Genomic DNA, 14,774 nt, shown 5'->3' on the forward strand with positions numbered 1-14,774 from the left:
TAAAAGGAATGCTTTCTTCTTTTTTAAAGAAAGAAGTAATCTTCATCAGACAAGAGGTATATCTGATCCTATTTGAGATAGTTGCTAAGGAAATACTTGGTGTCATGTTGAAAATAACAAAGCTTCAAGGGGTAAAGAGCTAAGGTGAAGAGAAGTAAATCAGAGGCCAAGCACCTCTTCTCTAATAGGAAAGTGAAATCATGGCATTTTCCTTCTCTAATAAGAAAACGATATGCTTTTTTCATGTGCTTGAGATCTTTCTCTTTTCACTTGAACCAAGGGAATTTGAAAGCAAATTTTTCTGATTAAATCATGAGCTGTTTGTGGCTTCCTTCTACCCACCTATAACAGATTTTGAACTGACATCGGCTTAGAGTCCTAAAACTATTACAGTTCTAGGGTAGTGGGAGCAGGTGAGGGGATGGGGTTGGATTAAGCAGTGGTTGCAAACCACTTTGGAATTCACAACACTTGAAATATTCTTATAGTTTTTAAATATAATTATAAGGAAATTATTGTTTAAAATGTATGATATGTGTAACAACAGGGGTATGTCAACTTGCACTGCTAGCACTGAGGAAAGGGCGTCTAGCTTTGCCATGGTGGCGGGACTGTGTGAGGTGTGTGCGTGGGTGTGTGTTTGAGTATGTGATTGGTGCGTGAGTGTGTGGTATGTGTAAGTGTTCACGTGTGTGGTAGGTGTGACGTGTGTTCGTGGGGTGTGTGTGCATATGTGTGTGAAGGCTTCACTCAGAAGGTAACTCCTGGGCTGAGTCTTGAGGGATGAGTGTTCCGGGTGGATAAGAAGGGCGAGGACGTTTAAATCAGAATAAACAGCACTTCAGCAGTAGAGAGTCCCTGAGGAAAAAGAAGCTGGATCCTGCTAAAGCAGAGACTGCAGGCTGGGAGATGAGGCTGGATGAGGGGCCGCAGACCAGCTCGCAGATGCCCTGTCTACCCATGCCTGGGCAAAACATGACACATGAGGAGAAGGCAGCTAGTCTGATCATTGATCAGATAACTATTAAACTGGCAGCATGGAGCTTACCCTTCTGTACTGAGGCTTGGCCTGTCTGTTCCCTGGCCATCTCCTTGGGTTCCCTGGTCCTCTGGAGCTAACCTAAGCCAATTTGTTTAGACTCACTGGATTCAAACTTTGGTCCATTCCCCCAGTCTGCCTGTTACCGCCTATTTGGCAGACACTTTAGGCTTTGTTTCCAGCTTGCCAACTCTGAATCTGCTTCTTTTCAGCTAAAAGGCACATCCGGATCCCTCCTTAAAATGGAGATTTTCAGATGATTCCTTTTGTGCATACCTCATGTCTGTACCTTTCATATCCACTTCTCCAACCAAGCTTTTATTTTGGACATTCTTTTCAGCCCATGACACAAACTACAAATGCCTTTGCTTACCTATTTGAATAAAAGATTTTTTTGTTTTGCTTTGTTGTGTCTTAAAACACAATTGACTGAAAAACTACGTGCCATCCTTTCCCCACTGTGGTACAGTAAGAAATATATTTGGTCTTTGTCCCTAGTTCCTGGCACTCGGGATTTCCTGAGTGATAGGAGTGTCTTTTGTCATTCATAACGAGCCCCTTTTGAGCCCACCTGATTTTATGCTAATGAGGTGACTTAGAGGCCCATAGGGAGCCTCAGGAAGGGACTGGTCACCAGAAAGCCTAAGCGATTAGAGGACTGGAATTTTTAACCCCACCCACTGACCTCTGGGAAGTAGAAGGGGGTGGCTGCAGATTAAGCCCTATAAAAACTCTTGAACCACAACAGTTGATGGGCTTCCACATTGGTGAATGTATCCACATGCTGGTAGGGTGATGTACCGCAATTTCATGGGGACAGAAACTCCTGTGCTCAGGGTCCTTCTGAACTTTACCCTATGTACCTCTTCATCTGGCTGTTCATCTTTATCTTTTATCATATCCTTTATAATAAACTGATAAAAGTAAGTAAATGTTTGACTTCTGTAAGCTGCTCTAGTAAAATACTTGAATCTGAGGAGGGATCACAGGAACCACCAATTTATAGCCGGTAGGTCAGAAGCACAGGTAACAACGTGCCCTTGTGAATGCCATCTGAAGTGGGACAGTCTTGTAGGACTGAGACCTCAGCCTGTGGGATCTGACAATCTCCAGGTACATAGTGTCAGAGTTGAGTTATATTTTCAGGACACCCAGTCAGTGTCCACTGAGAATTGGAGAATTGCTTGGTGATGTTAGAAAACATACATCAAACCCACTAATCAGTCACATTTGGCCATTTAGGCCAAAAGGTCTCATTATCAGCCATTCCCCCATCCTTCATCAGTCATGGTTTGGTATAGTCCTTCTTGAAGACAGGAAAACAAATTTGGAATCTATCAAAGTTCTTCCAGTTCTCATGACTTCATGGTTTTATCCCTAGATTTAATTATTTGTAGCCCATAGATGCCAACAATGAAAGCTAAACAGTACTTTTTGAATGATTTCTTTTCAAATTTCTGATCCCCATAGAATCGCTTTTCTGTGTCAGAGGAAACCATGTTGACAATCTCTCTCACAGAAAGAATGAAATGTCACCAGGAGCTCCCCTGCTGCCACCCCCTGAGGATAATAAATGCTGTTCCACTGACTAGTATCAAGGCATCATCAGCCTGGAATGCTTGCATGGGGCTCCCTCATTCTGGGTTATAATGAAAACAGACAGACTTTCTGATTTCAGTAGGCACTTGACATCCAAGAAACTTGGCTGTAGTATTGTGAGATGATTTTAGTCCCCCAGTTCACACTTTATCACATCGCAGCACCTGGCGCAGTTTTGATGGTGTCACCGCTGTCACTGGAGGCCTGTCACAACACCTTGGCACCTCATCCATATTTCTCGGTAAATCCACGTATTTGCAGCTTGCAAAGTGATCAGATTGTGTCTTAGCTGTTTGGACTACTATAACAGAAATACTACAGACTTGGGGGCCCTAAACAACCAACATTTATTTCTCACAGTCTGGAGGCTGAGAAGTCCAAGACCGAGGTGCCAGCAGATTTGGGGACTGGTGTGTCCTCTTCCTGGTTTGTAAATGAATGCCTTACTGCTGTGTCCTCACGTGTTGGAGAGCTAGATTGAGAAGAGACAGTATTATGGACTGAATTGTGTCCCCCCTAGATTCATATGTTGAAGCCCTAACCCCTCTGCCCCCGTACCTCAGAATGACTGTGTTTGGAGATACGGTCTTTAAAGAGTGATTAAGTTAAGTTGAGGACTTTAGGGTCAGCCCTAATCCAATCTGATTGATGTCCTTATAAGAAGAGATTAGGACACACAGAGGGACACTAGGGATGCACATGGAATGACCATGTGAGGGCACAGAGAGAAGGTAGCCATCTGCAAAAAAACAGGCCTCAGAAGAAACTAATCCTGCCAACATCTTGATTTTGGACTTCTAGCTTCCAGAAGTGTGAGGAAATTAATTTCTGTGTTTTAAGCCACCCAGTCTGTGGTATTTTGTTATGGCAGCCTGTATGGTCAGGCCATTCAAGATGGCTGTTCTCTTGCTCTCTGTGCATCCCCTGCTCGACTAGTCCCTTCACTCACATGACTATCCAATCCTCTTAATTATGCAGCTTAATCAGTAACTGCCTACGTGCTTGCTCCCTGCCCCAGCCACTGGTTTCCCTGGTAACTGATGAGCCTACCTGACATTAATTCCCCCTGTAAATGGGAGCCTCCTTCTCTTCTCCCCTGAGTAGTGAAGATTGCTGACTGTCCTGCCTGCTGTCTGCTGTTCACAGTGGGGTGTTGCTCCAGGACCTTTTGCTTCAGACTTGTAAGATTCCCTATTCCACAAACCATTGATGTCTCCTATTGCTGTCTCTGGGCTCTTTCTTTGGTCTTGCAGCTGGGCAATTGGAAGGCTTGCAGGCCTGTGGGGTGCACCCCAATACAGCCCTAGCAAATGAATACATATATTAATAGACAATTGTTAATAAGCATTTAAACAAATAAAATAAGAGACTTCTTTTTGAGGCTACAGGGTGAAGCAGAAATAAAATGACCCAATGATCCTACAGTTTCACCCTTGTTTTAGGGTGTTTGGAGGAAAACAGTATCACCCATAAGCCCTCTGAGAGACTGAATTGGGCTGATTCGGGATCTGGACTACTGCCACTACCCAGGCGCCTAGTGGTAAACTACTGACCATATGTTTTCACCTATTGTAGATCAGCTACTGTCTTTTAATTCTTTTTAGTGCCCACTTTGACTTTGAAATGTGTCCTGACTTATATGAGAAGTGATATAGTCGTCTTTATAGATTAAGTTGGGGTAACGTACACCTCTACAAGAAATCTCTTCGAGCTGGGATCAGAAAATCAAGCAACGGTTTCCCTGGATGATTTGCTGAAGGAGAAAAGGAGCCAGGCATCAGCGGCAGTGTGGCAGGGACATACCACAAAACAAATGAGCACGCTAACAAATGAAAAGCAAGATTTAGTACATTGTTACAGGCCTCTGTACCACACACAAACACACACACAACATCAGCCTAGAAAGCGTCCACCATCCCTAAGTCCAAGTGCCTGGGGTTGTATCACACCTGACCTCTCTTCCTCCATGTTCTTTCAAAGGGTTTCTAAAGGATTTTAGCTTTGGTGATTTCTCCCATTAAGCCTGGTTTTTAAAGGACTTGCTCCATCTGCATAAAATATATGTGAGCCTATAGAGGAGATCCCACAGTGTAGTGGACCGGTTCTCCCCTCCACTTCCTGCCTCTGCACAGAGAGAGGAAGGATACTTCCCCTTCTCCCAGGTAAATTTACTTACAGGCAGAATTGGATGCAAATGAAATTTTAAAAGAGTAGCTGCAAAGAAAGTAGATCCTAAATGTTCTCAGTGCACACACACACACAATTGTAATTATGTGATGTGATGGATGTGTTAATTAACCTTAGTGTGGTAATCATTTCATAATACATACCTGTATCAAATCATCCCCTTGTACATCTTAAATTTACACAATGTTATATGTCAATTATATCTCAATAAAGCTGGAAAAATAAAAGAGCAGCTATAACAAGGAAGATAGCTAGCAAGCAACAGTAGCTTAAGGAAAAATAAAATCTTTATATGAAATAACAGGAATCTAGGGAAGTGGCCTCCTAGATGCTATTTATTTTCAGCATTTCAGGTTAACACAGATTGAGTTAATGATGTTTTCCTATAGCTCCCAGGCAACTCAGAAATGGCAGGGCTCAGACTAGCAGAGATGCACTTCGTGCAGATTTGGAAGGGGTGAGAAGCCAGGCCTGGGGGTTGTGCTGAGTCTCCAGTCAGTAGATATAGAGGAAAGTAGTATTATATCAGGGGTTTTCTACTGCACCCTAGACACATGGCAATTTTCACAGGTCTTCTCCTTGTCAGTTTAACCAGTTTGAATCAGCTACCCAATTTCAGTGGCTAACAGGCTCTTTTATTAAAGTAACCCCAGAGGTTCAATGATGGAAAATGAGCCATATTAGAGTAGAGGATCATTTAAGAATCCTAAATTCCATTTCACCCCTGGTGTTTATGTTTTCCATGGGAGAGATAAAAATGTTTATATTCAGAAAAAGGAAATTTCTGAAACCCTAATGGGAAAGTTTGAGATGTTTCCTGCTGCTAATGGATTGTTAAAGACTAAACAATCAGCTCAAACTGAGGTCCACTTTTTGGATGACTGGTGATTGCTACTTAGAGACTTTATGTCAACCTGTTTAAGTCAATGAAGATTGGTAGAGACATTTTGAAGTTCCAGCTCCACTTTCTTCTTTAGAAACATTTTCTCAACATATGCCTTTTATGGAATTATTTAATTATTTTCTCAACATTACTTAATTATTCAAAAACCTGACTCATGAATGCTTCATGAGCTACAGCCAGCAAGTGGTGTGGGGTGTGTGTGTGTGTGTGTGTGTGTGTGTGTGTGCGCGTGAGCGCATGCGTGCTCACATGCACGTGTGTATATTTTCATGTGCTCTCTTTGGACAACTCTCTAAGTTTTCTAGATAATTGTCGGCATTGGGGTCATATTCTTTGAATCATAAGCTCTAAGAGGACTACTCCTAGGTCTGTGAGTATTGAATTATATTATTATATGATGCTTAAAACATAAGCATAATAGAGATAGTGTAAGACAGAGGACCTTCCCTGAAAAGGGAATTGGATTTTTTTGGTTATTCATATCATATTATAATTTATATTTTCAATGCACATTGTCATATTTTATTATATTAAAATATTATTTTTTTTTAGTATTGCCTTTTTTGCCAAAAAAAAAAATGCATTCAGGATAGATGAGATAAAGACAGTCAGCCTGATGTGACCTATAAAAACAGAAGTCATGAATGTTTGGTCTTCCTATCAAACACTTGGCCTCCAGGCAGCATCTATTTCATGTCAAATGCACTGTCTATTGTGTTTTTATTGATTTGTTTTATTGTGGCAAAAACCACAAAACATAAAATTTACCATGTTAACCATTTTTAAGTGTACAGTTTAGTTGGGTTAAGTATATTCCCATTGTTGTGCAAAGGATCTGAAGAACTTTTTCATCCTGTAGAATTGAAAGTCTATACCCATTAAACAACAATCCCCCTTTCCCCTTTTCCTCAGCCCCTGGTAACTACCATTCTACTTTCTATTTCTAAGAATTTGACTACTTTAGATATCTCAGATAAGTGGAATAATACAATATTTGTCTTTTTTGTGGCCGGCTTATTTCATTTAGCATAATGTTCTCAAATGTCATAGCATCTGACAGGATTTCCTTCCTTTTTTAAGGCTGAATAATATTCCATTGAGTGTATATATCACATTTTGTTTATCCATTCATTCATCATGGACAGTTGAATGCTTCTACCTCTTGGCTGTTATAAATAGTGCTGCTATGAACATAGGCATGAAGATATCCCTTTGAGATCCTGATATCAATTCTTTTGGATACATACCTAGAAGTGAGAATGCTGGATCATACTGTAGTTGTATTTTTAATTTTTTGAGGAACCACCATACGGTTTTCCATAGTGATTGAACCTTTTTACAGTACTACCCAACAGTGCAGAAGGGTTCCAGTTTCTCCACATCCTCATCAACACTTGTTATTTCCTGTTTTTCTGATAGTAGCCATCCTAATGGGTATGAGTCTTATTGACTTTTGACTAACAGGTTCCATAACTTCTATTAGGGTCTGTTTCAGTGTCCTATAATCTTCACTATTGAAATACCTTGGTTTGCAATTGTTCACTCAGCCTTTATTTAGTGCCTACTTTGTGCTAGGGATAGGGGATACAAAGACTTTTTAAAAAGACATCTTGCATGCCATCAGAGAGCTGACAGTCTCATCAGGGAAAGACCTGTAGATAATCATGTATTTACATGTGCTACAACATGTTACATTTATATCACATAAGCAATGTGGTAAGTGTCAAAATATACTCAGGTACAATGTTTCAAGACAGTACTAAGGAGTGAGTACTTAACTACTTGGGAAGAGAACCCCAAGGAAATGATGGTTGAGCTGATTCTTGAAGCATTAGACAGAGAAGGAGAAAGGAAAGGCTTAGGGAGTTTGCATTTGCAGAGGTACAAAGGAATGGAAGAACATTCAAGTTTAGGAAACCACCAGTTGTTTCTCTGGATATGGTCAGAGCATAGGATATGTAGTGGAATGTGACAAAGGCACAAAGGAGTGTGACAAAGGAAATGGCAGAGTTGATGCTAAAATGTAGGCAAGAGCCAGATATGAAGAGTCTTGTGTGTCATGCTGTAGAAGAGGATGTCACTTCCATGAGCAAGGAAGTGACATGGATGCAAAATGTAATGGGGGAGGACCAGTGGGGAGGATAAGACTGAAGATAGGAAAACAATTTAGAAACTTCAATTGTCCTATACAGGTTAAATTAAATAGAGATGTTAATGTTGGACCAGATTCAAAAGATACTTATTGGTTGAATATATGGGCTCTGATGCATCTCTTGATGTGGTACATAATGGAAGGTGAGGAATCCAGGATGGCTCATATTTCTGATTTGGGTGGATGGTGATGGCATTAACTGAGATGAGAATATAGGAAGAAGGCCAAGCAGGCTGTTTGGTGTTTGTTGGGGTGGGACTCTAGGAGGATGACAAGGAGATAGAGAGGTAAGAAACACTTGTAGGATACAGATAGATGTTTAAAGGGGTAATTGGAAAAATGAGCCTGGAGTCCCAGAATGAAGTCTGAGCCAGAATAGCGTAGATTTGGAAGTCACCACTGATAAGTTAGTAAAGCCATGGGAAGGGATGCCATTATTCAGGCAGACCACGCATAACAGGAGAAGGTTGAGTACAAAACTCCGGGGAGCCCAGACTTCACAGGGTGAGAGACATGGGAGGACTTCAGAAGAGCCAGAAGAAAAGGGTTCTCTGGTTGGCCAGAGGAGTGACATAATGACTGAAAATTGTCCAGTGAATTTGGCAACCAGGTTATTGTGACCTTGGCAAGAGCATTTTCAGTGGGTTAATAGCCATAGAACTCAGATTACAGTGACCTGAGGGAGGTGAGGACTGAAAACCATAAATGTAGAATACTCTTTCAAGGTTTTTGTAAAGAGAAGAGGAGAGAGAGTAGGAGGCGTAGTTGGAGAACTGAAAGAAAGTTTTTATTTTTCACTTTTTTTGTTGTTTTTCTGAGATGAATATGTTTTTAGGCAGGGAGAAAGGAACCAGTGGAGAAAGAAAAATTGGCAGTGGAAGAGAAGGGGGAAAACTGATGGAACAAGATGCTAGAGTGAAAAGTTGGATGGGCTCAAAAGTGCAAGTGAAGACATTAGCATTGGACAAAAGAAGGGTCCCTTCTTTACAAGAAGATGAAAACAGATGTTCTGGGGTACACATCTCTATATGTAAGTGAGATCATTCCTTATTCTTTACAGCAAGTCTCTTAATTCTCAGCAAAGATGGAAAATGGATCAATATCTTTCTCCATTATTAAAGCAACAACAGAAATACAAATCCTGCTATCTAAATTTCTACTCCTCTCTTAGTCATTTGAACTACAGTTAAATCTTTTGTAAAAATCACCTTTGGTTTGAATGATCCAAAAACAATAGAAGGACTCTCCTAGGCATTACTCTTTAGGAATTCCCAGCAAAGAGGTATCCCAAGTTCATTGATGGCAAGGTTGCTAAGCAACCATGTCACTATCTAATATCATCTACCACAATGGCCTGACACAGAAAATAACCTGACTTTAAGTGCGAACGTAACTCCCTACTGCATTTTGCTCTCTCCCCCTCCCCCATAAATTTGGTGGTCTTTATTGAAAGGGAATATTTGCCATAAAACACAAAGGGTATTTGTTTCTTTAACTGGAATTTCAGCATTCATTTAGCCCACGATGCAAAAATAGTGCCTATGTCCATTACAGAACAGAAACCAGGGAAATCCTTAAGAGTTGTTAGTGACTTCATTTAGAAACACTCCCATGCATTGTACAGTTGCATCATGTTTGCTGCTAGGGAAAAATAGAAAAGATCTGCCATAAAGAATTATAGATAGGATTTAAGTATGAACATTTTTTATGAGCTTCAAGGTACTATTTTCTTGAGCATAGAGCACAGGAAGGTGGTAGAGAAATACAATATTTCTTATTTATGCTTATATTTATTATTAAAATTCTTGCTAATAATGTATTTTGTGTAATACTGAGATAACATTTAATGCTTACCAACTGTCATTTTTTGAGGAGAATTGTATTTCTAAGATGAATTATGATGACTGGGAGAATGGAAAGGGAGCTAATATTGATTAGGTCCCACTCTTGGCTGGGAACCTTGGGCGCACAATCTCATTTATCTCCCAAACCTGTGAAATAGTTATTATCCTTATCTACTTAACCTACTGGAGTTGCTCTCAGGTGTATGTGTTAGATCCAGGACAGTCTCCTCTCTTTTTTCCAGGTAGGGCATCTCTTAAACTCCAGAAGATTAAGTGATCTCTACTACTTGAACCCTCTCATACTCATTTTTTATAACTCACCTGATATATAACTGCTTTCTTACTTACCAAGCACTCTCCTCCCTGGACTGAGTTTTTTACTCCTTTAATGCTCTTATTCTTACCTTATCTTTGAAGCCTGCTATCATTCCATTTTCTTATCAGGACCTCCCCAACAGTCCCAGAATTCTTTGATTGTCTGGTGTGCTGACTAAGGCCCTCACTAAGGCCACTAACAAATCAAGCCTATCTTATCAACTGACAACACACACTGGAACCATGATGGATCATTAGATATCAAGATATCTAATAGATATCTTCTATCAAGACCTCTATCAAGACTTGATGTTCTGGGACTGGAAAATATCAATATGAATAGAAGAACTTCAAAGCTGCTAAACAGGTAAATAACAATGTATACTGTATACTCATTAAAGGAAAGAGGATGGTATTACTTCTAGATCCTGTATAAAAAAATTACCAATGAAGATGAAACTGATGAGTGGACATTTCTTGAGATGAAATCTAAAGCTATCACTTTCCTTCTTTCACCTACCAGATTAGAACTCTCTGGTAAGAGCACAAAACTCTGGTTACCACTGTTAAATTAATTGAACAAGGAGACCATGAGGCCGAGGCGGCTCTACTGCTGTTGTGGCCCACATAAGCAAACTGCAGTCTTAGCCTATAAATGCCTCCAGGTTGCAAAATTGAAGCCTAAGGGCAACTAGTCACAGACAGCCAACTAGGCTTCAACTATACCTGATCAATCATTTCCTTGCTTTGCTCCGCCCTTTCTCTATAAAAGTCTTTCCCTGAGCTCCTGTTAGTGGAGCACTCCTAACCACTTCTGGTTTGGCACTGTCTGATTCAAATATATTTTTGCTCAGATAAACTCTTAAGTGTTTTTTAGTATGCCTCAGTTCATCTGTTAACACCACTCTATGAAAACTATGGACTGAATGAACGTGAGGGGAAAACTTGGTGAATAATACCTTGGTTTGCTTTTGCAATTCTCACCTATTGGTGATTGGTCTTCTCTTTCCTTCAAGGGATATCTCACTGCAAAATATACTCTGGTCTGCCACCTCAACTAGATGTTCCCTCTCAAGGTAATGGCCTCTTCAATATTGCTGTGTCTCTAATGCCTAGCACGGGAATCGCTCAATGTATATGTCGGGTTGCTGACAATGTTCCCTGAGATCTCTTCCCTCTAGGAAAGGGTTCAGACCTTGTAATCTATAGTCACCTTCCTTCAAGATCTAGAGAACGAGATTTTGGAACAGTAACTACCATCCATCTAGAGGTAAATAACTGGCTTCTCAAAGGTGTGTCTGCCTATGTGCTTCTGGTACACTTCGAACAGGCACCAGATTGTGTTCCCACATCCCCTCTTCATCGGAATAAAGACTGTATATGTCTGAGATACAGTCTCTGAGAGTCAGATTAACACCCACAATAACACAGAGCTGCCTTGAAAAGTGCATTTCACTGGAATTTCATTCTAAATGAGTATTCAAAACTAGGCATGCAAAATTAAGAAAAGAAGTTGATTTTAATACAGTAAAATCGATTTTACCACAGTTCTAAGAAACTTGGTAGTTCATTCTTCTCATCAACCATAACTTTTGATCAAAAGTCAATGCCTTTGTGGCCTACAGATCTGTTTGTCTGCCTCTGTCAGAGACTGGGCTGTTCATAAAATTTAATGTGTTCATGTGGATCCACTGGCTAATAAAAGAAAAGCATGGATTTGAGGACTTTTCTGCCCTGTTTATGCACAAAAATTAGCCTAAAACTGAAAGGTGTTTTGTGTTCCTTTACTCCCCTCTGCTGGTAAGTTCTAATATACTGCTTAATTTTTAAAAAGTTGATAGAAACATTGTGTTTTTAAAACTATAAGAAAGTAATGTTGAAAATCATGAAAAGATTTTCTATAATGTAATTCTTTCAGTTTGGATTATTAAACATTATTTTCTAGAATAAATCATTGGTCTATATCATTTGTTTCTAGTGTCCACATATGGCTTTTCCCCCCACTTATATTTGATGCATGGTCAAGAGAATGGACCACATGGAACAGGAAGAGGGCATTTAGCCATAAGACTGAGTTCATTCACAAGTTGAAATAGTACCACATCTTGTTTGTATAAGCCATTTAATTTACAAAACATTGTCGTGTCTGTCTCATTTATTTCTCACAATGGCATGAGATAGATATGCACATTCTGAAATACAGAACTTACTTTTCCTAAAAAGCAAAAAGGATCACTGGACTTGGCCACAGGTAAACTTCTGAAGTAGACTCAAGTACTTGGCACCTCCAACTCCTCCCTTTTTTGCCATTTCCTTTATAAAGCCCTCTGTTTCTTCCCCAGGTGACCCATGGTCTAATACTATCAACGTCTTCCTTTAGGAAATAAAGTATCTGAAACATTTATTCACAGTAAGTGTCTTGTCTCTCAGCATAATTTGAGTTTTAAAAGAAAGTCAGAAGGAAAGCCAAAGCAACTAGCCACTAACAGGAATTACAGAGACTAGATATTGGGTTGGCCAAAAGGTTCGTTCAGTTTTTTCCGTAAGATGGCTCTAGTAGCACTTAGTTGCCTTTAACTTCATTCAAAACAATTTTGTTAGATTGTATGTGACAGCTGTCATATCAGCATGCATTTAAAAAAAGGCTTATCAAAATTGGTGAATTTTTGTGTAGCCATTTTAATATTGAAGATGGAAGGAAAAAAGCAACATTTTCAGCATATTATGCTTTATTATTTCAAGAAAGGTAAAAACAAAACTGAAATCCAAAAAAAGATTTGTGCAGTGTATGGAGAAGGTGCTGTGACTGATCGCACATGTCAAAAGTAGTTTGTGAAGTTTCATGCTGGAGATTTCTCGCTGGATGATGCTCCACAGTCGGGTAGACCAGTTGAAGTTCATGGCGATCAAATTGAGACATTTATTGAGAACAATCACTGTTATACCACGCGGGAGATAGCCGACATACTCAAAAATATCCAAATCAAGCATTGAAAATCATTTGCACCAGCTTGGTTATGTAAATCGCTTTGATGTTTGGGTTCCACATAAGTTAAGTGAAAAAAACGTTCTTGACCGTATTTCCACATGGGATTCTCTACTTAAACATAACGAAAATGTTCCGTTTTTAAAACAAATCGTGATGGGCGATGAAAAGTGGATACTGTACGACAGTGTGGAACAGAAGAGATGTGGGGCAAGCGAAATGAACCACCACCAACCACACCAAAGGCCAGTCTTCATCCAGAAAAGGAGATGTTGTGTATATGGTGGGATTGGAAGGGAGTCCTCTATTATGTGCCCAGCACCCTTGAGAAACCATCAGCATCCCCTTAACCATCATCCTGGTTTCAAATGTGTGAACATGTCTCACCAGCTGGTCCTATTATCACCTATCACTTACCTCACCTTTCACCTTCAGGGAAAGTTCCAAAGCAATAACAGTTCCCCATCACACCAAGTTCCATAGAGACAGAATTCTATGAACACAGAAGGTGGTTCAATGAATTTAAGACTGCTGGCAGGGGTTAAGTGAATCCACCCCTGTTTTAATTTTGGCCATAAAAATGCACTGAGGTAGTTTGTTCTTCCCATCTCCAATAAATTCTGATCAAGAGTCAAGGCATTAGAATTTTAACGCCTCATATATTCTGTGGATTATAGTAATGTACTTTACTGCCATGACTTTTTCAGTATTCTGTAATTTGCTTAACTGAACCTGGAGCTCTTCTCTGTTTACAGCATTATTGACCTCTGCATGAGGCAGACAGAATAAATAGATAAACACACTAAACTCTTCAAGGGAATCTTGCAAAGGGGGAGCCTCACACCAGCCATGTCAGTCTAGCAGGGAAATGGGGATGCTGTCCTTCTCCCTTATTTTAAGCATTTGGAAGTGAATGCCTTTGTTCTAAGGAGCAGAGAGAAAGGATCACATTCGAAAGATCCTGGAGAAGAGTTCTACACACAGAATGGCACACAGGGTAGAGACTTCTCCTACCTTTCAGCATTTCCTCCAGCTGTCAGAATTCCCTGAGGGCTGAGAGTTCTGAGTTTGTATCAGCTACAAGTACCTGTAATAATAATAGTTAAGATTAATTGAGGTCTTCAACGCACTGGGCAAAATACTAAGAATTTCATGAGTCATGTAAATGTCTCATAAGAACCCAATGACGTGGATACTCTAATAATTTCCATTTTACAGATGAGGAATTTGGAGTTCAGACAAGTTAGGTAACTTTCCCATAATTAAGTGGTAGAGCTGGAATTCAAACTCTGGTCATCTGACTTCACTCTCCCTGGTGGCCATAAAGATTCAGCCCTCAGATTTCCTGCTGGGAGGAGGATAGCTGAGGGACAGCCCCTGCCCCGGGCCCTCTGGATCCACCACAGCATTAGCACCACGGGCTGCTCCCAGCCAATGACTGAGGGTTACAAGTGCTGGCCCATTCCTGTGGGACACAGGACTCCTCTAACATGTGACTTTAAGGGAAGAACTCCCCATCAGCCTGGCCAAAATTTCTTAGAACTGTGCTGTGGTTGGAGGTGGTTCTTACCCAATCCTCCTTCTTTCCCCTTCCACATTCACGGGTGTCAGAACTGCCTCAGGATCTAAAGGCTCTCCCTGTCTGCTCCTGCTTCCTCTCCTTTATCCTTCACAAGCACTTCCCCCAATAATTCTCTTGCACATCTAATCATGTCTTGGCATCAGTTTCTTAGAGGACCCAAAGAATA

The 14,774-nt window shown here is 40.4% G+C and overlaps 1 long non-coding RNA gene across 1 annotated transcript in view; it reads right to left on the minus strand.

Annotated features, from left to right (window-relative positions):
• Positions 1-14,774, minus strand: part of LOC132360520 (uncharacterized) — a 75,088-nt gene that overhangs the window by 54,243 nt on the left and 6,071 nt on the right. Inside the window, exon 2 of the long non-coding RNA XR_009501122.1 lies at positions 14,041-14,113. This is a non-coding gene — a long non-coding RNA (uncharacterized LOC132360520). The remainder of the gene's footprint in view (positions 1-14,040; positions 14,114-14,774) is intronic.

The sequence above is a fragment of the Balaenoptera ricei genome, chromosome 2, assembly GCF_028023285.1.
Source record: "Balaenoptera ricei isolate mBalRic1 chromosome 2, mBalRic1.hap2, whole genome shotgun sequence".
In the NCBI taxonomy this organism is placed as follows: domain Eukaryota; kingdom Metazoa; phylum Chordata; class Mammalia; order Artiodactyla; family Balaenopteridae; genus Balaenoptera; species Balaenoptera ricei.